At 35.1% G+C, this 25,665-nt stretch overlaps 1 protein-coding gene across 1 annotated transcript in view; it reads left to right on the top strand.

Annotated features, from left to right (window-relative positions):
* Positions 1-25,665, top strand: part of Akap6 (A-kinase anchoring protein 6) — a 516,193-nt gene that overhangs the window by 196,745 nt on the left and 293,783 nt on the right. The gene's annotated exons all lie outside the window — the stretch shown is intronic.

Genomic DNA, 25,665 nt, shown 5'->3' with positions numbered 1-25,665 from the left:
CTCATTGTTACATTTCCTCCTACTTATTTGAGATGTCTCCTTTATCATATACTCAAATAACCATGTATATTTGCATCTTCTTTTTTTAAAATATTTTTTTAGTTGTAGATGAACACAATATCTTTATTTATTTATTTTTATGTGGTGGTGAGGATCGAACCCAGTGCCTCATATGTATGAGGCAAGTGCTCTACTACTGAGCCCTAGCCCCAGCCCCTATTTGTATCTTCTTTTAGACTTATTCTTTTCAATTGTCTTGTCTGCCTTATTTGTTAGCGTTACACAGTTTTGATTACTAAAGCTTTATATTTTAATAATGGCTAGACTAGTCTTCCCTCACTGACCTTCTTTTCCCATTTTCTCTAGCTATTCCTGATTGTCTGTTTTAATGTTTAAATCAGATTATTCTCCTTTCCTATGTTACAACCCCTAATCCCACAAAAAAGGTAAGCCTATTGTTATTTGAATTAGAAATCACATTACATTTATAAAATGACTTAGGAAAGGCTGCTATTTTAAAGATATGGAGCTTTTCTATATAAGAACCTGTGTTTCCATTTCATTTTAATTATCTTCCTCAGTAGTATTTTAAAGTAGAATATTTGCATTTTAGATTTATTAAAGCCATTTTATCTTTATTGATACTATATTGTTAATGGAGTATTTAATTCCAGTTCCTAAGAGCTTGTAATTTGTATATATTGCTATTGGTTTGTAAATATTATTTCTTACTTCACTGTCTGATTGCATTTTTTGATTGTTGAAATTTTTAAGTCAGTTCTTGAGTTTTCCCAATCATATAGTTGTATAATCTTTGAATAGTGGTAGACTTACCTTCTCTTTGCCAATAGTTACTACACTGGCTCTGTAAGTTTTCATTAAGTTATTTTGTGGCAACAAATGACTCCCTATCCTTATGAGTAACAACAAGGTATATTTGTCATTCATGTAACATGCCCATCACGGGGTGATACTCAGCTCTATTCTATGTCCTTATCGTCTGGGATTATACTAAGGGAATGGCTCCATCAGGGATGTGCTAGTCTTCTGAAATCAAGAAGAAAGAAGTCATGGCAGAACCATTTGATGACTTTTAGAATCCCATCTTCTTCATTTCAGCTCACATTTCCTTGGCTACAACAACTCATGTGGCTAAGTTGTGATATCAATAGGAGGAGTAGGTATAATACTTTCACAGAGAGGAATCCTGGCTGTGAAAAAATCAATAATATAAAATCTATTATTATCCTTGATTAACTTTCCCAGATAAGCTATGAACTTTGAATAATATAATCATAATTCAGAGTTCATGTACTCAAAATACTTAATTCGTACCTATCTATAATTGTCATTTTACTCTATCACTTGACTCTTACAGTATGAAAAAGCACAATTTATGTATGATATGTCAAGGTCATCGTACTGTCATGTGTAACTAATTAAAACAAATAAAAAAAAGAAAAAGCACAATTTAGTGGCATGTTACAATAAGCATTTATCTAGGTCATGTGTCTGCTGGTTGGCTGGTAGTATCTAGTGAAGGGTGGACTAGGCAAGAGGGTTTCTGTTTTACATGTCCCTTATCTTCCTGAACCAGTGAGTTGGCCAAGGCAAGGCTGGGACTAGGGTGAGAAAAGTGAGGTATTTACCATAGGCACCCGATGTAAGAGGGTGACAGACAACAAAACCTAGTAATCTGGGCTGGGGATGTGGCTCAAGCGGTAACGCGCTTGCCTGGCATGCGTGCGGCCTGGGTTCGATCCTCAGCATCACATACGAACAAAGATGTTGTGTCCGCTGATAACTAAAAAATAAATATTCTCTCTCTCTTAAAAAAAAAAAAACAAACCTAGTAATCAAGATAAATAATATTATAATTTTTATTGGTGTATTATAGTTATACATAATATTGGAATTCATTTTGACATAATCATACAAGCATGAAATATAATTTGCTCTACTTCATTTCCCAGTAGTTCCCCTGCATTTTCTTTTTGAAAAATGAGTGTAGATAAATCCATTATGAACAAAATATCAAAATTTTAAATAAAGGCAGGATCAATAAACAATGTTGTGCCAAGACATTTTAGAGCCTGAGGCAAATGGGAGAATCAGTAGTACTGATCCTCTCTTTATGAGCAATTATTTAAAAAGTATTTTTTAAAAAATATTTTTAGTTGTAGATGGACACAATACCTTTATTTATTTATTTTTTTATGTGGTGCTTAGGATCGAACCCAAGGCCTCAGACGTACGAGAAAAGTGCTCTACTGAGACACAACCTCAGCCCTAAAAAGTATTTTACTGAGTGTTATGTTACATATTGTGTGCATAATATATATTTATGTATTTTTTGTAAGGCATATATTAATACAAATGATTCCATTTAGTTAATCAGTCATGAGGAATTTTTAGCAAATAAATGTAGGCCCGTTTGTAATCCTAGTTTGTTAATATACTCAGTATTAGTTTGAGAATTCATTTTTTAAAATCTATAGTGATTTCTGAATACTTTGAAAGTTCTCTGTGATGCCTAATTTTCAATTTTTGTCATCTGATTTTTTTTAAAAACAGGCAAAACTTATTTAGGGTTCAGTTTTGGGTACTGAAGGGGGTTTCTGTTTTACATGTCTCTTATCATCATAAACAGAGTTATGAAGCTGGGTATTAATCTTTGGTCAAAACCAAGAAATAAATATGAAGACAGAATATTCATTTTATTATGTGACTTGTGAACTTGCTTTGAAAGCAGTTTCTAAAGTATAATTCCAGGAATTTTTATTTAAACTGTATTTTTTTTAAAAAAAGATAACTCCACAATATGACAACTTTGAAGGAAAACAGTATTTTTGGATGCATAACATTAATGTAGCTCCTCTGTCATGTCAGTCATTTGAATGAATGTTGTAAGATCTTGGTGGATAGGGTTGGATCATATACTTGGTAGAACTATTCTAAGAACACTGACTCAGCTTTGTACATTATAAAACAAAAGTTATAGTTCCATTTTTTCTGTCATTGGGAATAAGAAATCATGGAGACTATGGTAAATATCTTAGCCCCAACCATATCCACATAATCTGTCTACTGCCTCTTCAGCCCAGAATTTAAGTCATTTTATGGTTCTAAAATCTGGTCTTTGTTATGTTATATAAATATAAGTATATAGACTTATTTGCCAATTGGAACAAATAGTTTATTCATGCATCAGTAAATCTCTGAATGGATTAGTTACCCAGCCCTGATTCAGAAATACACAAAGGTATATTTAAAACTAAACCTGTGTACCAATATATCAATAATAGATAGTGTTTTATGACATGATGACTTATTAACTGTATTTTATATGCATATCCTATTTTAATTCTTTTATCCTAAAGAAAATGTACATCTCTTTTTTGGTGTATGTGTATATAATAATACACACCCATGCACACACAGGCACTTCTTAGAAAAATCTCAAGAAAAAGGAAAACAATGTCTAGGTGCATGCCTAAAAGCTAGTACATCCCCAAATTATATAATAGGGGGAGACAGTGGTAACTAGCATAAAGTAAATTAAATATATTAGAGGTTTGTGTTAGCACAGTTATGATGTAAAATTCTTGACCATCTTTTTTTGGCATAGTTATGTAGGTATCATCTGTCAGTCCAATAATTGCTTATCATTTGTCAATGAAACAGTTAGGGAATCCTAGCATTTGTAGAATTATTTATAGAAAAGTAATCAGGCTTGTTCCAGAATTTGTAGTCTAACATTTGTATAAGGCACTGTTGTAAATACTAAGATAATTAAGGCACAATTCTTCCTCTGAAAGACTTTACCATCCATTACCTCAAAGTGAAAAAAATAATCTTGCTCTTAAGTGGAAAGCTTTATAACAAGCAAACTAGAAATATTAGACTCAAATTAAGTTTTACATTTAAAATAAGCAAGGGTGATTAAACATCGAGATGCAACACCTGGGTGCCTGTGCTTGTTAAGTGGTGTATTCCAGCATTAGAACGTATCTGGCTGGCTAAGCACATTATAGCAGTCTTTTTTTTTTTTTTTTTTTTCCATTCCTGCCCTTCTTTTCCTCCTTACACCCACAGCAAGCTATTTCACTCAGCTGTGATATATTCACCATTGAGAAACAAGGTGTAATTAAGTGCTGGAATGACTGGGGCAAGTGCTGTTGGAGTAAAGAACAAAGAATTCAGTGTAGCTGAGGCCAGACATAGTTAGGGAAACAGGGCTTGAATCAGGCCTTGAAAAAAGATTTGATTGGGCATAGAGGTGGGATGGGAGGGCAGTTCAAGCAATGGTGATACCATGAGCAAAATGCAAGAGCCAGAATGAGTAGGCTTATTTCAGGAATAGCATGAAAACCATCTTCTCTGAAATGAGGATCTGGGTAGGAAGTGAAGTTAGCAGGGGAGACTGGGAGGGAGCCAGTGGGGTCTGAAGGTATAAGCTGTGGCCTGCAAACCCAGAGACCTGGGTTCCATTACAAGCCAACCTGTGTCCTTGCAAGTCATTGAGCATTCTAAGCTTCAGTTACCTGAGATACAAAATGATGCTTTCAGACTGAAAAAAAAAAAATCTTTAAACGTATCTGGTGGTTCTTTTATGTTAGTCCTTAATAAGTTAGAATAAGGACTTTTGGATCCATCCTAACACTGTGGAACCTTTAAGTTTGTTCTGAACAGGGGAATCACATAATGAAGGTGGAGGGAGATCACATAATGAAAGAGGCAGTTGTTGGTATTAAACTCAGAAAGGATGAGTGCCTTGGGAAAGGGAATGAAACATACCAGAGGAAGAAAACCAGCTTGGAAGCTAGGCTAGTCACTTAAATGGGAGCAAGGAAATTAAAATAGAAATTAAAAGAAGTGGCAAATACTAGAATAATTGTTTATTCATTATTTATTGATTAAAAACTACACTAGATTCCTGGGGATCCAGTGATAAGCAAAACAGAGAGGCCTCTATTCTGGAGAACTTGTATTCTAATTAAAGGAAATTTGGCGAATGACGAATAGGGTGTTTGTGCCTTTAAGAGAGGCATAGTCCAATGTCCAGCTACAAAGAACTGGCTACATAAATGTTGTATGTTCATAAAATGGAATATTTGGCAGTCATAAAGAATTATGAAACATTAATTGACATGAAAAATATTCATATTATGCCATCAAGTAAAAAACAACACAAATATAGAACACAATCTAGAAAATTGTATACCATTTTATATGGAGAATACAGTTATTGGTGATTTATATAGGTGCTCTTCATTCAGTAATTGTTTATTGAGTGTCCACTGGGTGCCAGGCATTGTTTGGGGGTCTAAGGATAAGTGGTAAAAAAGAAAAAATGATAGATATGATCCATGATTAATATTTAGTCTTTTCTATTTTTTTTCAATGAACTCATGTTATTTCTGTGGAAATACAATTTTTTTTCATGTTTTTAAAAATCCTCCCGTTGGCCATCGATGCTATGTGTAAGTTTGTTCCCAGTCATCCTTGACTGTACAAGTGGAATAGAGGATGCGATTAAAAATGACACTGTCCTGTCCTGTGTTTTGTCCAGGTCTTATGCAACTAAAGAGGTGGCTCCAGGACACCACTCTATTGCTTGGGGTAGTTCAGGGCACTGCCTGTCCTTTGGTGGCCAGAGTGGTCAGAACTCAATTAGTTCTGGCTCCAAAGCAAATAGAGTCTTGCTGATGAGACTGGGATTCTGTTGGCTGTTTATAGTCCTTCTAAGGAGCCAGTCGTTCCAGCCCTGGTGTCTATTTACATTCGCTGTATGTTACTTGACACTTTTTTATTCCTGTTGAAGTTGCCTCTCCCGGAAATCTCTATCATTCCATAAGCTGTGGCTGCTGCCCCTCCAAGCAGCTGACCTCCCACAGTTTGAAAAACAAAACGTATTCTGGCTACATTAAAAGGGAGTTTGGGGGTGAGTTCATGGGAAAAGACTTGGTGATAGTAGTTTTGTGGGCAAATTAACTAAAGGGGAGTTTGGGCAATCACCAGATCTCAGTGTTTTTACCTTTGTTTTATTTTCCCCTCCCTCTTCCTAGCTCTTTTCCTGTGAGAAGACACTAATAATAGTGTCTCTGCTTTAATGCATTCATCATCACCTTGTATTTATAAAATGCTGGATCTTTTTATATATGCTGAAAAACAAGCAAACAATCCACAAAACCCACCAAATTATTTTATTTCTTTAATAAATTATAATATATAAACAAACAGATACATATGAAGCAAAAAATTACCTACAGTTCCTATTCCCTAGAGATATGTTGGTATATTTTCTTTGTGTACTTTTTTTTTTTTTGCTTTTTACTCACATGATGTTTCTCAGCTTTTGTTCCACCACTTATATTGCCTATTTATAGATCTTAGACTCATCTGTACCAGTATTTTCCATGTAGATAGGCCTATTTGTTCTGTAGAGAACAAATGCTATCATAATGAAATGCTTAATTACTTTTTTTCCCCTCAACATCAAATGGCCTCTTGGCCCTTACCATATAATAACAGAATGTTTGTTTATTTCGAGAAAGCTTCATTTATTTTACAAGTCAGTTCTAGCTCCAGTGAGGGAAATCACTGGAGTCAAGCTAGCCAACATAATTCTCACTTTTTGGAGCTTCGTAATGAAACCCCAGGGGCAGGTTAGCACAGAGGTTCTCCTGGGGTCACTGATAGATCTTGACCTTTCATTAACTCAAGGGAGAAAAGAGGAAAAGAAGTCCCTCTGGACAAAATCATCCTACACATACCTTTTACCTCTGTTTGGAGTGTGAGAACTATCTTGACATTGTGTGAGCACAGATCTTCCATAGACTGTGAGCAGGTGGACAAGCAGCAAGGACAAAACTTAATTACAGAGTTCACATTTTGTTAGCTTCAGAGATACATTTTTTTTTTTTTTGGTAAATTTCCATGTTGTTAGTGTTTTCTTTCTGATTATTGAGATCAGCCCTTTCCAGAGTAGACCTCTATTTACCTAGCTTTCTCTGTTAAACCTTGGCTTTGCCTCCCAGAGTCTAAATTGTTAGAAAGATGCCATGAAAATTCTAAAGAAGCAAGATATCTGCTTAGGTGTTCCAGATCTTCCTTTTTTTTCACTCTGTTGCAGAAATCATCTGCTGCTACCCTCTTGTCTTAACTGTTAGTAATCCCTTTATGTCTCTAATTTCCCGTACTAGTTCACTGTCTTCAGCCATCTACTTTTGGCCACACATTTTTTCCTTCTTTCACAGAGCTAAACTAAGTGCTCACTTGCAGTAACTATCTCATTTTAAATGTTGTTATGTTGTGGCTATGAGGTGTCCTCATAAAATTCCTATGTCAGTGCAGGAATGTTAGGTGGTAAAATGATTAAACTGTGAGAGCTGTAACCTCATCAATTCATCCTAGTTCCAATAGGCTGGGTAGAAACGGTAAGCAGGTAGGGCATGGGTGAAGGAGGTGGATTCCTGGGGGTGCGTATCCTTGAAGGGTGCATTTTCCCTGTGGTCTCTTCTCCCTTCCCTCTCTCTGCTTTCCAGCTGCCATATCCTGAACAGCTTCCCTCCATCATACTCCATCATATCCTCCTTCTACCATGATGTGCTGCCTTACCTTGGGCCCAGATCAATGGAGTCAGCTGGCCATGGACTCTTAAACTGGGAGCCAAAATAAACTTTCCCTTCTCTTACGTTGTTCCTGTCAGGTATTTGGTCACAGCATAAAGCTGACTAATACGTGTCTTGCTCATTTTTCTCTCCTGCCTGTATATTTTTTTATAAATATGAATAGTACATTCTACTGTTTGTAAGTCACCTGCAATCTGCCTTTTTTTTTTTTTTTTTTGGAATTTAGGTAAAGCCTAAATCATAGAGAAATACTGTAAGTTGTCCCATCCTAGTAAATCTCTCGTGTAGTCTTTTCTTATGTTTTCTGTATCTCCAGCTTGATTGTCCCTTTTGTTTCTTTAATTATGTACTTTATTTATTAATATACTGTGTACATCTGGATTTTTGCTAGGCATTTCACAGAATGGTTTCTGTCTGCAGTTAAGTAGGTGTGGGATAGACATAAGATTTAGGGTGCTATAAGGAAGAATTTGTTAATCATGGATTAAATGTCGAAAGGAATGAGTTGAGGTTTAGTTGGTGTTTGTGCTTGCTCAGAGCTCATTTATTGGTCCTGCTTTTCCTTTTGTATGCTTTCTGAAACTCTGCTTATTGTTTGATAGGAATAGAACCCTGGGTGTGTAATCGGAGAGAAGAAAATTCTTCCTCACTAAGTTTGTGGTCAATTTAAATAAGCAATGAGTTAAAATAGACTTTATAGATACAAGTAATCTGGAAGTTTGAAGAGTCTGTTGGAATTTAATTTGTTTCTTAACTGATAGCTGATTTCAAAAGTAAAGTACATTGTCTTTTGAGGAGATTGAATCAGTGCTATAGGATTATTTGAATGGACCTTTCCTCCTCCATTTTGGTATGTCATTGAGCTATTAATAATGGATGCTTGCTGCATTTCTTGGTCAGATATGTTATTTTGATCCATTTTTATTTCCCAGAGGAACCTCTGGAAAAGGGCAATGAGGGTAGATTTAAAACCACATTATTGGAATTCAATAACTTTCATCTTATTTTGTGTGTCTAGGGCTTGCCTAAGAGTAGTTCTAAAATGGAGAGTCAGTTGAGCATGCAGCAGGCAAAATATCAAAATAGATTTTCTTAACTAAGATATAAGCTGAATTCTGTATTTTAATTTGGGCTTTGATGCTAAGCATTAATTTTTTCAGAAAATGTTCTAGATATATACATTTTGTTCATATTGATTCTCCTGGGTGAGGGGAACAAATATCTACCAGTACATTTGGGTTAATGAAAATAAACATTTATATATATTAATTATAAAAGTTATATATTCCAATAATTCATAAGAAATTGTGAAAGATTGGAATTTTAGTCATGTAAAGTATGCCTCCAAAGGAACACAAAGTCCTCAGATGTCTTCACTCTCCCAGTAATTACCCAAAGGCAGAAAGTAGGAGATTCTGAATCACAGGGTGTCAGGGTCAATCCTGAAGTGACAAGGTCTGGCTTTGTCAAGTGGTGAAACCTGCCTTCAAAAACATCTCCTCCCTTTGTGGGTTTGTATGAAAACACAGAGGAGGTTTGGTGACCTATTCTGCTGTGCTGTAGTATAAACCAATCGATCAAATTAAAAGGGAGAAAGGGATGAAAATGTTTACATTCCCACTCTCACTTCTGTTCTTTTATCTCTATCTATCTCAATCTTGCTAAATTTAAAGGGGGGGAAAAAGCAATAAAAGTCAACAGAAGTCTTAATAATCAGTGTTAGTGAAGTATTATTTATCTGTTGATACCTGACTGATAAATAACACTTGGCCACCTGACATAGAAACTTAAGAGAATGAAAAGAAGATAACTATGAATGAAGTAACAGGTTTCTTCTTATACAAAGAGAATGCTGGGACTCTAAGTATCCTGTTGATTTGGCATTGGTATGCTTCGGCTACCTTGATATTGTAGTTCATATTATTATTATGCATAGTTTGACCTGCATTCTTTGACTGTTGTTCTGCCTTGGAAATAACTTTAGTTGTTTAACTTTTATTTTTTTTTATTTCTCACAAAAGAAACAAATTTCCAGTGGTGAAAGTTTAAAACATACAGATTTGTGTTTTAAAATAGTATAATAAAATAGTGTGATGAAAATCATTTGTAATGCTGCCACCTAGAGAAAATATTATGAACAGCTTTGACATCTTTTAAAATTCTTTCTGAGTATACATAGCTACATTTTTTTATAGAACTCGTTTTTATTTTTTATAGAACTCTTACAACTTTTTCTCAGTTAAAAATATATCTTGAGGGCTGAGATTGTGGCTCAGTGGTACTCATGCTTGCCTAGCATGAGTAAGGCACTGGATTCAATTCTTAGCACTTCATATAAATAAAGAAAATAAAGTACATTGACAATTAAAATATATATATATATCTGTATATATATATGTATATATATACATATATATATCTTGAACATCTTCTGATGCCATTAAATATATTTTGCCACATCATTTTTAGCCTCTGTATTTTCTCATCATATGGAATAAAACATCATGTTAAACCCATCTCCTCGTTAGATCTTGTGGTTGTTATAATTTTCACCATTATGAACAACTCTGTGATAACATTTTAGTTACTAAATCTATTATTGCCTAAGGAGAAATTCTCAGAAATGAAATTATTGAGTCAATAGGAGGCAATGGGAAGTTTCTAGAAGGTCAGTTGAGACTTGTATTTCCATCTTTCCTACATGAAAGGGTGACATTGGCTTCAGAATCTGAATTGGTTGTTATCTCACTTACAAGGTCCTAACCATGTCCTCTAAAATTGGCTCTTCATAGGATTCTATTCCCATAGGTTTCATTCCCTGGTCCCCTGGTCTAGACTCTCAGATGTGAGACTTAAAAACTTGTGTCTATAATATTAACTCTCAACGGGCATGTTGTAGGTGTTTAAATACAAATCAACAGCCAAGCTAGATGCTGCGGATGTTTATACGGGGGAGGAAGATAGAAACACATCCTTAGATGCTGTGCCATGGACTTAGTGATCTAAATATATAAAAAGTACATCTAAGAAAGAGGTTGACCTAACCAAGGTCACATCATGAATCAGCAGTGAAATCCCAAATAGAACCTGGATCTCTTTAACTTCTTTCTCCTCATATAAAAAGTATTTATGAAAAAGAGAAAGCATTTATAAATGAACTATAGAGCTCTTTAAACCTAGAAATGCTTCAGAGAGTCTTTCAACAGAGTTAGAAATTTTCTAGCTTAGATATAATAAATCAAAATTGGTATTAGATATTGATAAATATTTTGGAAGGTAAATTCTTAAATGATTATAAAGTAGAAAGAGTAGTGGGTGGTATATAGGCAGATGAAAATGAGACTGAAAGGAATATGTGTGTTTGCGTTGCTGATTGGGGGAGAGTTGGAGGGTGGAGGACACACCATGGTAACTGAGGAAAAGATAACCAAAAAGACTGTTTAAGACATTAACCCTGGGGTGGTACATGATGGTCTCGGCCCTAATTCTGAATGAACCATAATTCTTTCCTTCTCAGTCTGGTGGTATGGATCTGCTCTGTTATTCAGAGCCTAGAGCAGGGTGACCTGCAGGAGCCAGAGTGATACCTTTCAGTGTCCCTGAGTCAGGAAATTTAGGTCTTCTGATTCCCAGTCTAGTGTTTAATCTACTAATGGCAGGAAATAGCAGTAATTTTACAAGAATTTTTTAGAGATATGAAAAAGGTTTTTGGTAGCTATATTTTCAATTTTCATTAATGAATTGTACCAATGTATTAAAATAGTTATAAAGAGAATCATTTTCTGATAAAGTTATTCCAACTAATAAATAAAATATGAGAATATCAACCTCTTATAAACCCTAATGCATTAACAGATCTATACACTGACCATCAACTACCAAAATAGTTGATATCATCAATTTTCAAAAAAGAGCACAAAAAAAAAATCAAAATTAAGTGCGTTGATGAGAAAACACAATAGTACATACAGTTTTGTCAAAAAAATTGAACTTACACTAATTTGTCCTCAGTATTTGGCTGTCAATTTGTAGGAAATAAAGAGGACAGAGGAACCAACATGATGGACTGCTTCATGTGGCTTCAATCAACAAATCCAAATCGTGGGGAACTTGCAGGTCTAACATTCCAGGTTCTTTAACCAATAAATTATATGAAAGAAAGGAATTCAGATGGACCCTTCAGATTACAAGAGACTTAAAATATGTATCAAGTTAAAAACTGTATCCGGGTGTGTATACTTGAGTGCTAAAACCAGAAAGAGATGCAAGGGAGTGATTGCTGTGCAAGTCAGGACAATGGTCACTTTTGATGGGATGCAGGGTCTGTGATGGGGAGAGGACCCATGGAAGTACTTCTGAGATGGCTGGACAAGTTCTAAATTTTGAGCTGGGTGGTTTGTTCTAAGAATGTTTGCCATATACAATTTATTATGTCACATATATAGGGATAGATAAATAAAGTTATGTACAACAAAATAACATTTCAGTTAACAATTGGCTGCATAATATTTAATCCATAAGATTAAATATAATGGAGCTGAAAAATTCCTATTGCCTCATGATGCTGTAACTGTTCTAGTATCATAGTGTAACACATTGCTCACATTTTATGGTAATGCTGGTGTAAACAAACCTTCTGCACTGCCAGTAAAAAAAGTAGAGCACAGACAGGGGCTGGGGTTGTGGCTCAGCGGTAGAGCGCTTGCCTAGCATGTGTGAGGCCTTGGGTTCGATTTTCAGCACCACATATAAACAAATAAAATAAAGGTCTATTGACAACTAAAAAAATATTTTAAAAAAGTATATCACAGACAATTATAAATACTTATACAAATAAATATTTGAAACTAGACAAATTATGTATTAATTAATAAGTATTAATACTAGGCAATTATATATAATTCACTATACTTGATAATAAATGATTGTTATTGGTTTCTGTATTTACTAAACTATTACTCATTAAAGTATATTCCTATTTATTAAAAAAAGTTCACTGTGAAACAGTATGCTGTGTTACACTAGCAGCAGCCTCATACAACTTGTGTTTATCACGTGACTTCTTTGCATCAGGCCACATCCAATGATTGGCACCTAGGTTTATGCAAGTACACTTTGGGATGTTTGCACAATAATGAAATTGTCTGGTGACACATTTTTCAGAATGTATCTCCATTGGTCTTTCTATATTTTTTGTGGTATTCTGTATCGATTTCATTCTGCAATAAAACTGTGAGGGAAAAAAGAGGCATGTTAGAAAAACCCAAAACCCTGACTCTGCTCTAGAGATTATCATAACACTCTCAGCATTGGATAAATAAAATTGTGGAAATTATTTTCTGGTGCATGAAAAAATGTAAATTATACCTTTGATACACCTGTGTAATGTTAGTAGTATTACCTTTCAGCTTGCCTAGGGCCTTATAATAGTAGCTGCAGGCTTGCTCTAGTTCCTGTTTCTGTGCTAGTCAGCCTAGATAGATGACCCATTTCTGTCCCTGGGTTTTTCAATGTGTTGTGCATAGAAAACCACCACATGCTTAAGAAAATGTAGGTTATTTGTTTGGTCCCAGCTGCCATCAAAAGGAGGCACCTAGGAATTTGCATGATAAACAAGCACATTGCTATATAAAAAACACCACTGACTTCTCTCTTGATTTCTGTCTGAGGCACTGCCAAAGCATCAGTTCTATAACTATGTCTTGGGAAAAGTACAAATCTTCTGAGAATTTCCAGATAAGCCTTTGAGAGTCAAGGCCATAGCTATGACTTTTATTCATGAAGTAACTCAGATTTTTTATTATTCTTTGAGTTGGAGTCTTGCTGTATTGTCTAGGCTAGCTTCAAACTTGGAATCTTCCTGCCTCTGCCTACCAAGTAGGTGGGATTATAGGCATATATCACTGCACCTAGCTGAAACTCGGGTTTTGAACCTATATTTAGTAAAGTCATATAAAACAGTGAATGTAAATAAGTGATGAAGTTGTAAAACAATCTCTCCATAGTGATGGTCAGTTTTCCTCTGAACATTTTGCTTAGTCCTCCCCCAACCCCACCCCACCCCTGCCACACACACACAAATAAGTCAGAATTTGGGATTTGAGATTTAAAGTCATAGTTAAATCAATCTTCTGAAGCTTTTAAATAACAACTTTAAGCAAAACCTTTTCAAATCATGGAAAGCAGTACAGTTCACATCTGGATAGATCAGGTTTGACCTATCATTACTTTTTTTTTTCCTTTCCTTTAATTGGTGCTGAAGATCAGACAGAGGGCCTTATAAATACGAGGTAAGCTCTGTACCACCGAGCCACACCTCCAGTCCTGGCCTGCCATTGCTTCTAAACGGTCCTTCCTCAGTTGAAGGCAAAGGAGATTTTCTGTGGCATGAAGGTGAAGTATGAAGACTGCTAATGTATTCAGTATCTTCATCCTCCTCTTTCTATCTCTTTCCCCACTCTTCCAAATCTGCATGCTTTTATACACTTCTCGTAATCAAAACAGGAGATGATTCAATCAATGTCAATTACATTTACTGACCATGTGCTGATAAGTGTAGATATCTTTAAAGAGGAATCAGAACCACTACTTACTTTCCTCTTGATTTGTGAAATATATTTTGTACAACTGAATTCAATTCTGCAAACATCCTTTGAACATTGCCCAATGCGTGGCAGTATCCTAGTTATGTGGCATTATAGATGCAAAGACAGGACACATTTCCTGCTAGTAGGAATGCATAGTCTAGTCAGGGAGATGGATGAGTGTAATTAATTATAACAACAAAATCATTTCTGCATAAATGATCCCATTTAAATTATCCCATTCACATGATTCTAGCAGTAAAAAAGAATTACCATTACAGATTTATTCAAACTTTTAAGAGAAGTACTGATGATCATAAAACTCACCACTCTTCCTACTATTGTCTGTTATAGCCACTACATCTAGAAGAATGAAGTAGAAGAAAAAAAAAATGTAGTTCCATTAGAAAAGTGTATTTGTTAGAGGAAAGAAAAAAAGGGATGATCTGATTTGTGTTTTTTAGGACTTGATCATTATTATAGAGTAGTGTTAGGTTCACAGCAAAATGAGAACCAGACATAGAAATATTTTGAGTACTCCGTGCCCCGACATAGGATACCCCATTATCAACATAAGCCACCAGAGTACATTTGTTACAACTGATGAGCCTATACCAACATATCATTATTATCCAGAATTCATAGTTAATATTAGGTTCACTCATTCTATGCATTTTGACAAAAGTATAATGTTATAATATATCTACCTTTATGGTTTACAAGATAGTTTCACTGAAATAAACTCCTCTTTGGCTTACCAATTCTACCCTTCCTTCCTTCCTCACCCCAAACCTCTGGAAAACACTGCTCTTTTTACTGCCCTAATAGTTTTGCCTTTTCTATAAGGTCATGTAGGAGGAATCCTATAGTATATACCCTTTTCAGATTGGCTTCTTTCACTCAGTAATAAGCATTTACATATTTCATGGATTGATAGTACTTTTTTTAGCAATGAATAATATCCATTATCTGGATGCACCATGATTTATTTATTCATTCATCTATTTAAAAACATATTGGTAGCTTCCAAGTTTTGGCAGTTATGAGTGAAGCTGCTATAAACATTTATGTTCTGGTTTTCGCATAGACATAAGTTTTGGACTTCTTTGGGTAAAAACCAAGGAGCACAATTTCTGGGTTGTATGGTAAGAATGTATGCAGAGCTTTGTAAGAAAACCACCAAACTGTCTTCCAAAGTGGCTCTACCATTTTGCATTCCCATCAGCAATGAATGAGATTTCCTGTTATTCCTTACCAGCATCTGGTGGTGTCAGTGTTCTGGATTTTGGCTATTCAAAAGGTATATAATGATATTGCATCATTCTTTTAATTTTTATTTCCCTAATGACATATGATGTGAAGCATCTTTTCATATGCTTACTTGTCATCTGTATACCTTCTTTAGTGAGGTAGCTGTTAAAAATTTTGTCATTTTTTTTTAAAACTGGGGATTGAATTCAGGGCCTTGCACTGCTAGGCAAGCACTCAACCACTCAGCTATATCCCCAACACTTTTTATCCTTTATTTTGAGACCATGTCTTGCTAAGTTGTCAAGGCTGGCCTTGAACTTGCAATCCTTCTGCCTCAGCCTCCCAAGGCACTGGATTACAGATTTGCACCACTGAGCCTGACAAGTCCATTTCTATTGTTTTAATTTTTATTTTATTTTTAAAAAATCTATTGGTATATTATAAATAATGGTAGGATTAATTGTGACATATTTTTACATGCACATAACATAATTATATCAATTTCATTCCATTGTACCTCCCTTGCCCTTTTCTCTTCCCTTCCCTGATTCCTTTCCTTTATTCTACTGGGCTTCCCTCTACTTTGATGAGATTCCCTTTTTATTCCTAGCCTCAAAGGCTGTCTCTTTTCTCCAGTCTGTTTTTGGCACCTTTGTCAAGGGTCAGATGACTGTATCTGTGTGGATTTGTCCCTTTGTAATCTGTTAGGGTTTGGATCTAAAAATGTTCCCTACAAAGCTCATGAGAGAAAACACGTGACCCTTGAATTTCAAAGTCTGGTTTATTTCATTTAACATGATGCTGTCCATGTCCATCTATTTTCCTGAAAATGATATAATTTCATTTTTAATGGTAGAGTAAAATTTCATTGTGTACATATACTATATTTCTTTATTCATTCATCTGTTGATGGACATCTAGGCTGGATCCATAACTTTGCTATTATGAATTGCACTGCTATAGACATGGGTATACATGTATTGCATACTATGTGGACTTTAGTTCTTTTGGATATGTATCAAGGAGTGGGAGAGCTGGGTCATATGGTGGTTCTGTTCCTAGTCCTTGAGGAACCTCCTTTTGATTTCTACAGTGGTTGTAGTAATTAACAATATCACCAGCAATGTATAACTATTACTTTTCTCATGAATCCTTTCTAGCATATATTATTGTTTGTATTTTTAATGATTGCCATTGTAATTGGAGTGAGTTGAAATCTCAGTGTAGTTTTGATTTGCATTTCTCTGATTGCTAAAGATGTTGAACATTTTTTAATATATATTTTTGGCCATTTGTGTTTCTTATTTTGAAAAATGTCTGTTTAGTTCTTTTGCCCATTTATCAATTTTTTTGAGCTTTTTATATATTCTGGATATTAGTCCTCTGTCAGAAGAGTAGCTTGTAAAGATTTTTTCCCATTCTGTAGACTCTCTCTTCACTCTCCAAATTCTTTTTTTTTCTTTTTTTTTGCTGGACAGAAGCTTTTAAATTTGGTATGATCCCAATTATTAATTTTTTGGCATTATTTGCTGAACTTTAGGAATCCCATTGAAGAAGCTGTTGCCTGTACCTACATTTTGGATTGTTGTCCTGTTTTCTTCTAGTACATGCAAAGTTTTGGGTCTAATTCCTAGGTCTTTGATCCATTTTGAATTGAATTTTCTTTAGGGGGATATATAGGGATCTAGGTTTATTCTTCTACATATGGATATTCACTTTTTCCAGAACTATTTGTTTAAAAGGCTGTCTCTTTTCTCCAATCTGTTTTTGGCACCTTTGTCGAAGGTCAGATGACTGTATCTGTGTGGATTTGTCTCTTTGTAATCTATCTGTTATGGTTTGGATCTAGAAATGTCCCCCACAAAGCTCATGTTTTTTTTTTTTTTTTTTAATTTTTTTAATACTTATTTATTAGTTTTCGGCGGACACAACATCTTTGTTTGTATGTGGTGCTGAGGATCGAACCCAGGCTGCACGCATGCCAGGCGAGCGCAATACGGCTTGAGCCACATCCCAGCCCCAAAGCTCATGTTTTGAAAGCAGAATGTTCAGAGGCATAAAGATTATATTGTGAGAGTTATAACCTCATCAACTGAATGGATTACTGGGTGGTAACTGTAGGAAGGTGAGATGTTGCTGGAGGAAGCTGGTCAACGGGGGAATTCCCTTGGACTATATATTGTCCCTGCTTTCTTGCTCTCTGCTTCCTGACTGCCATGAAATGAACAGCTTTCCTCTGCCATGCCCTTTTGCATGATGTTCTGCCTCACCTCAGGCCCATGGCAATGGAGTTGGCTAACCATGGACTAAATCTCTGAAAACTTGAGCCCAGAATAAACATTTTTTTCTAAGTTTTTCTTTTTTAGGTATTTTGGTCACAGCTATGAAAAGCTCAACTAACACACATTTCACTAGGTTTAACATGTCTGCTTTTATGGCAGTACCATGCAGTTTTTGTTACTATAGCTCTGTAGTATTATTTGAAATTGAGTATTGTGATGCCTCCAGCATTGTGCTTTTTTCTCAGAGTTGCTTTGGTTATTCTTGGTCTTTTATTCTTCCATATGAGTTTTAGGACTTTTTTCTAGTTCTGTGAAGAAAGTCATTAATATTTCGATGGAGGTTGCATTGAATTTGTAGATTGCTTTTGTTAATGTGGGCTCATTTTTAAATTGGTTGTTCTCTTATTGTTGAGGTTTAAGAGTACTTGTATATTTTGGAAAATGATCTTTTATCAGGTGAATCTTTTGTAAGTATTTTCTCCAAGTCTGTGGCTTGTCTTTTCATTCTCTTGATGGTATATTTAGCAGAATAAAGAATTTTAATTTTAATGAAATTTATTTTATCATTTTAAATATTATGCTTTTGATATTTTAGCTAAATAGTTTGCCAATTCAAGGTGATCCAGATTTTCTTCTATGGTGTCTCCAAGGATTTCATAGGTTTTGTACTTAGATCTATGATTCATTTAGGGGAAGGAAGAAAGATCTGCATCTAGATTCTTTTTATTTTTTCTTTTCCTTCCTGTGGATATCCAAATGTTCCAGCAAAATTTATTGAAAAATTGAAGTTGAATAATGTCAGTCTTACTACCAAAGTGAGAGGAATTTCTCTTCAATACAGTATTATGTTGGTTATTTGGATTTTTGTCTTTTTGTATAAACTTTAGAATAAGTTTGTTGATGTCCAAGAAATAACTTGCTGGGTTATTGATTGAATTAAGCTTTACATCAGGTGTTTGATTTCTTTCATTAGAAATTTGTAGTTTTTCTTATATATATCTTGTACTTTTTAATAGATTTGTAGCTAAGTATTTCATTTTGGGGGGTGCTAATTTATATGGTATTTTGCTTTTTATTTTAAATTCTGTTTGTTCATTGCTTGTGTATAGGAAAGCAATTGACTTTTACATATTAACTTGTATATCTTAGAACCTTGCTATAATTACTTATTAGTTCCAAGAGTTTTTTTTTTGTCAATTATTTCAGATTTTCTACATAGATGATCACATTATCTGTGAACTAGATGGTTTTATTTCTTTCTTCCCAATCTGCAAACCTTTTATTTTCTCTTCTTCTCCCTTTTTTCTTTTTTTTTTTTTTTTTTGGGGGGGGGTGGGTAACAGGTAGGACTTCCAGTATGATATGATATTGAGAAAAACTATTGAGAGGGGACATTCTTATTATTTTATTTTTTATATTAGTAGGAAAGCTTCTAGTTTCTCACTGTTAACTCTGATGTTAACTACAGGGTATTTTTTTAATAGTTATTCTTTATCAAATCCTTTATTGCTACTATATGGAAAAGGGGAAGTTTAGTTTTTAGAAAATAAAAATACCTTGTCATAGAACATCTGTTGGTTTGTTTTTGGAGAAAGCACAGTTTTGATAGTCAATTGAAAATAATGTTATACTCTACAAAAGGAAGTTGATTTTTTTTTAATAAAGTTTCAAGTTTTAGCTGAAATGACTTACTTGAAAGTTTATTGGCCAAATGATATTGTTATATTGTGTGAATGTACAAATATGTAATAAAAAAAATCCCACCATCATGTACAACTACAATGTACCAATTAAAACATGGGAAAAAAGAAAGTTTTATACATGTAACTATGTTGTTCTCGTGATCTGAATTTTAAAATATAAAGTACATATATTAGGTAAAAATATGCTCCCAGATTTTTCTAAGAGTGCATACACATATGGTATGCATATGGGTAAAGATACTTTTATCATTAATTTCTACAACTCATAATAACATGAGCAGAAATGATGACATGGCATTTTGTAGTAAAACCAAAATATGTACATAAAATCCTTTTTATATTTACTTCTCTTTTGCTTACTGACTATAAAACATGAAAACTTTCAATCCTAAGTGGAATGGAATGTTCTGGATAAAATGAGGGTCCAGGATTTTTGAAACTCTGACAAGAAAAAGAAATATGAGTGAGGAGAATTTTTCTTTAAAAGTAGGGTTCATTTGGGTGTGGTGGCACATGCCTGTAATTCCAGTGACTCAGAAAGGTAAGGCAGGATGATCATGAGTTCAAAGCCAGTCACAGAGACTTAGTGAGGCCCTGTCTCAAAATTAAAGAGAGAGAGGAGGAGGAGGAAAGAGAGAAGGAAGGAAGGAAGGGAGGGAAAGAAGGAAGGAAGGAAGGAAGGAAGGAAGGAAGGAAGGAAGGAAGGAAGGAAGGAAGGAAAGACAAGACAAGACAAGGTATGTGGCAGTGGTTAAGCGCCCTTGGGTTCAATCCCCAGTACCAGATAAATAAATACACAGTAGGCTTCAGCTTACTTTTGTTTTAGGAAAAGTGTCTGAATAGTTCCTAAAGTTACACAAATGTAAGTCAAGAATGTTTTGAAAGAAATAATGAAATTATTTTTAGGGGAAGAGATAGAGAAACCTTATTTGGGATGGTAAATGAATGGAGAAATGCCTGCCCCTTGTTCCTGTGGAGAAACAGATTGGAGGTAAAGGGGACAATCACTTTTCCCCCACAGTTTTTATCAGTGGATTATAATTGAACATAACTATCGTGTGGTGGCCAGCACCTCACCAGGGAATTCTTGCCTGCTGGGAGGGATAAGCCTCCTGAGAAATTAAAGTCTAGTCTTTTTTATTTTTGTGTGTATATAAATTTTTATTTATCTACAATAAACACTCAGGAGTGGGCTTTCTGGTTTATATGTAATTGTATGTTTAACTCTAAGAAATAGCTAAACTCTTTTCCAGAGTGATTATACCAGTTTGTGTTCCTGTATCATCAGTGTAGGAGAGTTTAGTTGCTCTGGAACTCTTTAGCATTTGGTACTGTCAGTAATTTTTCATTCTAGGCCTTCTAATAAGATGCATACTGGCATCTCATTGTAGCTTTAATTTGCATTTCCATAATGGCTAACAAGGCTAAACATTTTAGTCACATGCTTAATACTGTATCCATGTTGGTAAAATGCTTGTTCAAATTTTGTGCCTCTTTTAAAATGGATTAGTTGTTTTCTTACTGTTGAATTTTGAGAATTCTTTCTATATTCTGGATATAAGTTCTTTGTTGAATATTTGATCTGCAAATATTTTTCCCAATCTGTAGCCCCCGCTCCATTTTTTTTATTTTTTTGGTATCCAGGATTAAATTCAGGGCACTTGGCCACTGTGCCACATCCCCAGCCTATTTTGTATTTTATTTAGAGACAGGGTCTCACTGAGTTGCTTAGCACCTCAGAGTTGCTGAGGTTAGGCTTGAATTCACAATTCTCCTGCCTCAGCCTCCTGAACCTATGGGTTTACAGATGTATGCCACCATGCCCGGCTATAACCTATCTCATTTTAAAAAATTTCTTTCATAGAAAAGAAGTTTTAAATTTTTATAAAGTTCAGTTTTTTTCCTCTGTGAATTCTGTGTTTAGTTCCATGTCCAAGAGATCACTGCCAAACCACAGGTTCATAGTTAACAGAGACACTTACTGCTCCTTGGAATGCTCTTCTCCGCCATATTTTCCTAGTTGTCTTCTTCAAGATCTAAACTTTACTTTCTTTAAAAAGTATTTTTGCATCTTTTCCCCATGCTCTTATGGGCATTTTGTCCTTGTCTGTGTACTCTTAATGAACATTTATCTTCTTAACTGTAACCTCTGCTGACATGCCCCTAACCAGGCAGGGAACTCTGGAAGGGCAGACCTAGGTATTATTTCACCTTGTATTCCTAGCATATTGATTAGTGCATGTTCAATATATTCAGTGAGGTAATTAATTTCTAATGACATTTTTCTTCTGTTCTTAATAAGTATGGGTTGAGCTGTGGAAAATTTGAGTATCTATTTTAAAAAGTTGTTTTAAAAACATTTAAAAACCATCCTCAATTTAAAAACAAAATTTGTTATTTTTAAAGACATCTGTTAATATAACCATTTAAGTGAACTTGCTGGAGAACTTTTTTTTTTTTTTTTTTTCCTCAGGAAAGGATAAGGAGGGAATGAAATCAATGTAGGAATTAAGGAGATTTCAAGTAGCTAAAGCAATGGTTAATTCGTGATTTGGAAAAATAAACCTAGGACTGAGGATGTAGCTTGGTGGGAGAGCACCTACCTATCTTGCACAAGGCCCTGGTTTTCAATCCCTAATACAAACAAAACAAAACAAACAAACAAAACAATAAAAAACAAACACACAAGGCAAGGAAAAAGACAAGAAATCTAAATAATTTTATCTACCAAAATTAATTTTTTGTTCATTGTTAGTCTGTCAAAAAGGAGAGCAATATCATCACAATTCTTGAGCGACTGTTATGATTTATATCTTAAATGTCCCCCACAGGCCTATAAGCTGAAGTCTTGGTCATTAGCCTGTGACACTGTTGGGAGGTGGTAGAACCCTTAGGAGGTGGAGCCTGGTGGAAGGAAGTTAGGTCATTGGGGGTGTGCCCTACAAGGTGATGTTGGGACCCCGCCCCTTCTTGTCTCTTTGCTTCTCAGATACCATGAGGTGAATAGTCTTACTCTACCATGTGTAATTGCTGCCATGATATACGTGTTGCAATGGGACCAAGGGACCATGGACTGAAACCTCTGAAACTATGAGCCAAAGTAAATCTTTCTTACTTATACATTGTTTATTTCAAGTATTTTATCATGGTGATGGAAAACTGACTAAAAGAGTGACCAACTAATGGGCAGCCATTAATTATATAAAAGAGAACATAGGGAAACAGTCTTCTAGTTAGAGAGAAGATTCACATACAGAAATAAACAAATCCTCTGGGAATGAAGCTGCCTCCTTTTGATGATGAAATCTTTATAAATTATAGGAAGGAAGCATCCTATTATTTAATAATATTCTGAAGAAGTTAGATATAGTAACTTTCATTTGCTTATAACAATACCAGAAAACAGGTCCATCTCCAAGCAAGTTTCTAAAGGTTAACACAGTTTGTCTTGAGATCTTTGGCCATCTCTTTCTGATTCTGCCTTTCTTCTACCCTCTTATTCTCAAAGTCCTTCAGTTCTCTGTTCATGGACCTTGCTTACAATGAGTAGAAGCAACCTTAAAAGTCAAAGTCTGAATCTGGGATCTTGAGAGTGAGAGAAGGCTTGAACTGGTGGATTTTTTTCCAGGGTATGATTGTCCCAGGAGAGATATACTTTCCAAATATATCTTGAGAAGAGGAGTCTAGAAATCAGAGAAGAACAGTCTGGCAGAGATGACATTGGCTAGAGAGGCTGAAACTGATAGGAACATGAGCAAAAATTATGTGTGAGCAAGAGATATGGGATAATTTCATACTATGAAAGGTGAGTTTCCAAAAATAACCTGACTTATAGAAGATGTCCTATAAGTCAGATGTAGACCTAACCATCTCTTCCATCAAAGATGGATATGGTTCTGTGTCTGTCACTCATACAGTCTTCACCATCTTCATCCCTCTCTTGACCTTATGTAGATTCAGTTTTCTACCTCCTACTACCACCCTTTTCTCTATCCAAACAGGAAAGGATTCGAAATCAAACATTTCATTTCTTGGGTGATTACACTTCACTGTGAATTTTACTTACTGTGTCAGCCTAACCAGTCATTGCCTTATTAAGTTTTAAAATTTCTAATTGTGGAACGTAATGTTTTATTTCCTGTTAATTCTCTTAGTAAGTAGATGGGAAAAATATTTTGTGTATGGGTCTTTAAAGTGAATAGATAGATACATAGGTAGGTAGGTAGATAAATTTCTAGTTATGAAGGGACTATTTTTTTCTATATTCCTAAAAAACTAGCTCTGTTCTGAAATTACTATTTACTTTCCACTGTGTTGCACTACAGTATATGCAAATCTGTAATACATTGAGCACTTTAGCCATGTGAACAGGGCCAGTTTCAGGTTGCTTTTGCTCGAGGCACATGTGCAGTTGAGTCTGAACACCAGTCATTCCTCACATGCATCAGTTAGACTAATCTAACCCCCCTCTACTCCCACCCCCATGCTTCTACTTCACCTTAATAATGGAGAGCTTGCAAGGCCTCCAACAGGTTGAGTCTCTTAGAGCCTTTAATTTGCAAACCATTCCTGCTGAGAGGCAGCCATTCAGCATATTGTTTTTGAAAGTCTCTAATACCTAGTTACCTGACTGAATAAAAATAAACAGAAAGTCCATAATCTTCAGTTTCTTTCATATGAATGTACAACAAATTGGTAATTGTTAAAGTGCTAAACATTAGATAGTTTGGACTAATTTTTCCATAAACATTCATTCAACATTTTATAGAGGGGAAACAAAAACACATTTTTCTGTTATTTAAAAAGTATATAGGTCAGAAGTGCTCAGTTACCTACTTTAAACAAATCTCCCACTAAAAGTTCAAAGCAAATTCCCCCCACACACACCTGTAATTATTATTTTATAGTTTGTGTGTTCTTGTACTTGTTGTCAAACCACACAATTGGTGGAAGAGTGCAGGGAATAAAAATAATTAAGTTAATAGACTCCAGAAAGTTGCACTAAATAATACAAAAATTATATATTAATAAACTATGTATTATTTAGTTTCAAAAACTTCAACAGAGACTGCATGAGTACATTGCCAAAGTACTCAATGGAGGGAAGTTGATTCTTGGGGGAGAGTATTTCTTTCCCCTAAGGTTTCATCTGATTCTGTGAGAATTGAGCCAATTTACCTCTCTTTTATGAGGAGTCAGGTGCGGGAACCTAAATTAACTGGCACAATAATGTCTTATAGATTGTTTCCCCTGAATTGTTGCCTGGCAATCTTGACCCATGACCTGGCTCTCACTGCATTAATATATCCATTATGAAGAAGCTGAATCAAGAGGAACAGATGGCAAGTGTTTTGGCATGAAATTTTCATGGTGCCAAAGCTATATATAACCTTTTGTATTGGGGGATGTGAGTGGGGAGGTGAGAAATGCCTGTTTGGCTATTTTAAGCAGGTGGTATAAAGGTCACCCAAGCCTTTTTCTTTCCTAAGTATGTAAAGTATTTTGCATCTGTAGGATCAAATTGAGACCCAAAAGAAAGAGGCTAACAAATCTGAGTTATGAAATCAAGAGGGTGAGGAAGTTGAAAACACTGCCAAGAGAGTGACTGAAGTGATCCCCATAGATGCTCTACTTGGAGGGGGTCACATATGGAGCAAAGGGGTGGAGGGGCTGGTGGCCTGGGTGAGCTAGAAGAGTCAGGAGTAAAAAAGTTGGATAAAGACATAGGTGACATAGGAGACCTTCTGATGTTGTTACATGGTAGATGACAAGGCCCAGAGTAGAGCTATGGCATGAAGGTCCTGGAAGTTGTGAAGTAAAGGCAATCCAGTGCTAGGGCATTGATTGATTCATCAGTGTGAATATTGAAATTACCTCAAATAATGGTATGCTTAGTATGGAGAGAGGAAAATGTGAACTAGATGCATTCTCCGGTGGAATGCAGAGGAGTTTTGAAAGTTTTTCTCTAAAATAATTACTGAATTACGCAAAATCAGAAAGGCATGTTTCTAGCATAGAAAGACAGTTTTGACACTGATGGTAGGTCTCAGAACTTAACTGCTATCACACAATTTTAGCCTTAACAAAAATCATAACTAAAAGCCTAATTTTAAAAAATCACTGATGCACAACTAAAAACGTGTAACTGAGCACTTTTAGCTGACACCAACATCATTTTGATACTTAATAGTCTCTTAAATTGCCCAAGTAA

Source organism: Marmota marmota, unplaced genomic scaffold (assembly GCF_001458135.2).
Source record: "Marmota marmota marmota unplaced genomic scaffold, marMar, whole genome shotgun sequence".
In the NCBI taxonomy this organism is placed as follows: Eukaryota; Metazoa; Chordata; class Mammalia; order Rodentia; family Sciuridae; genus Marmota; species Marmota marmota.
Note: the sequence above shows the minus strand (reverse complement) of the source record. Positions and strands in the feature narration are given on the sequence as shown.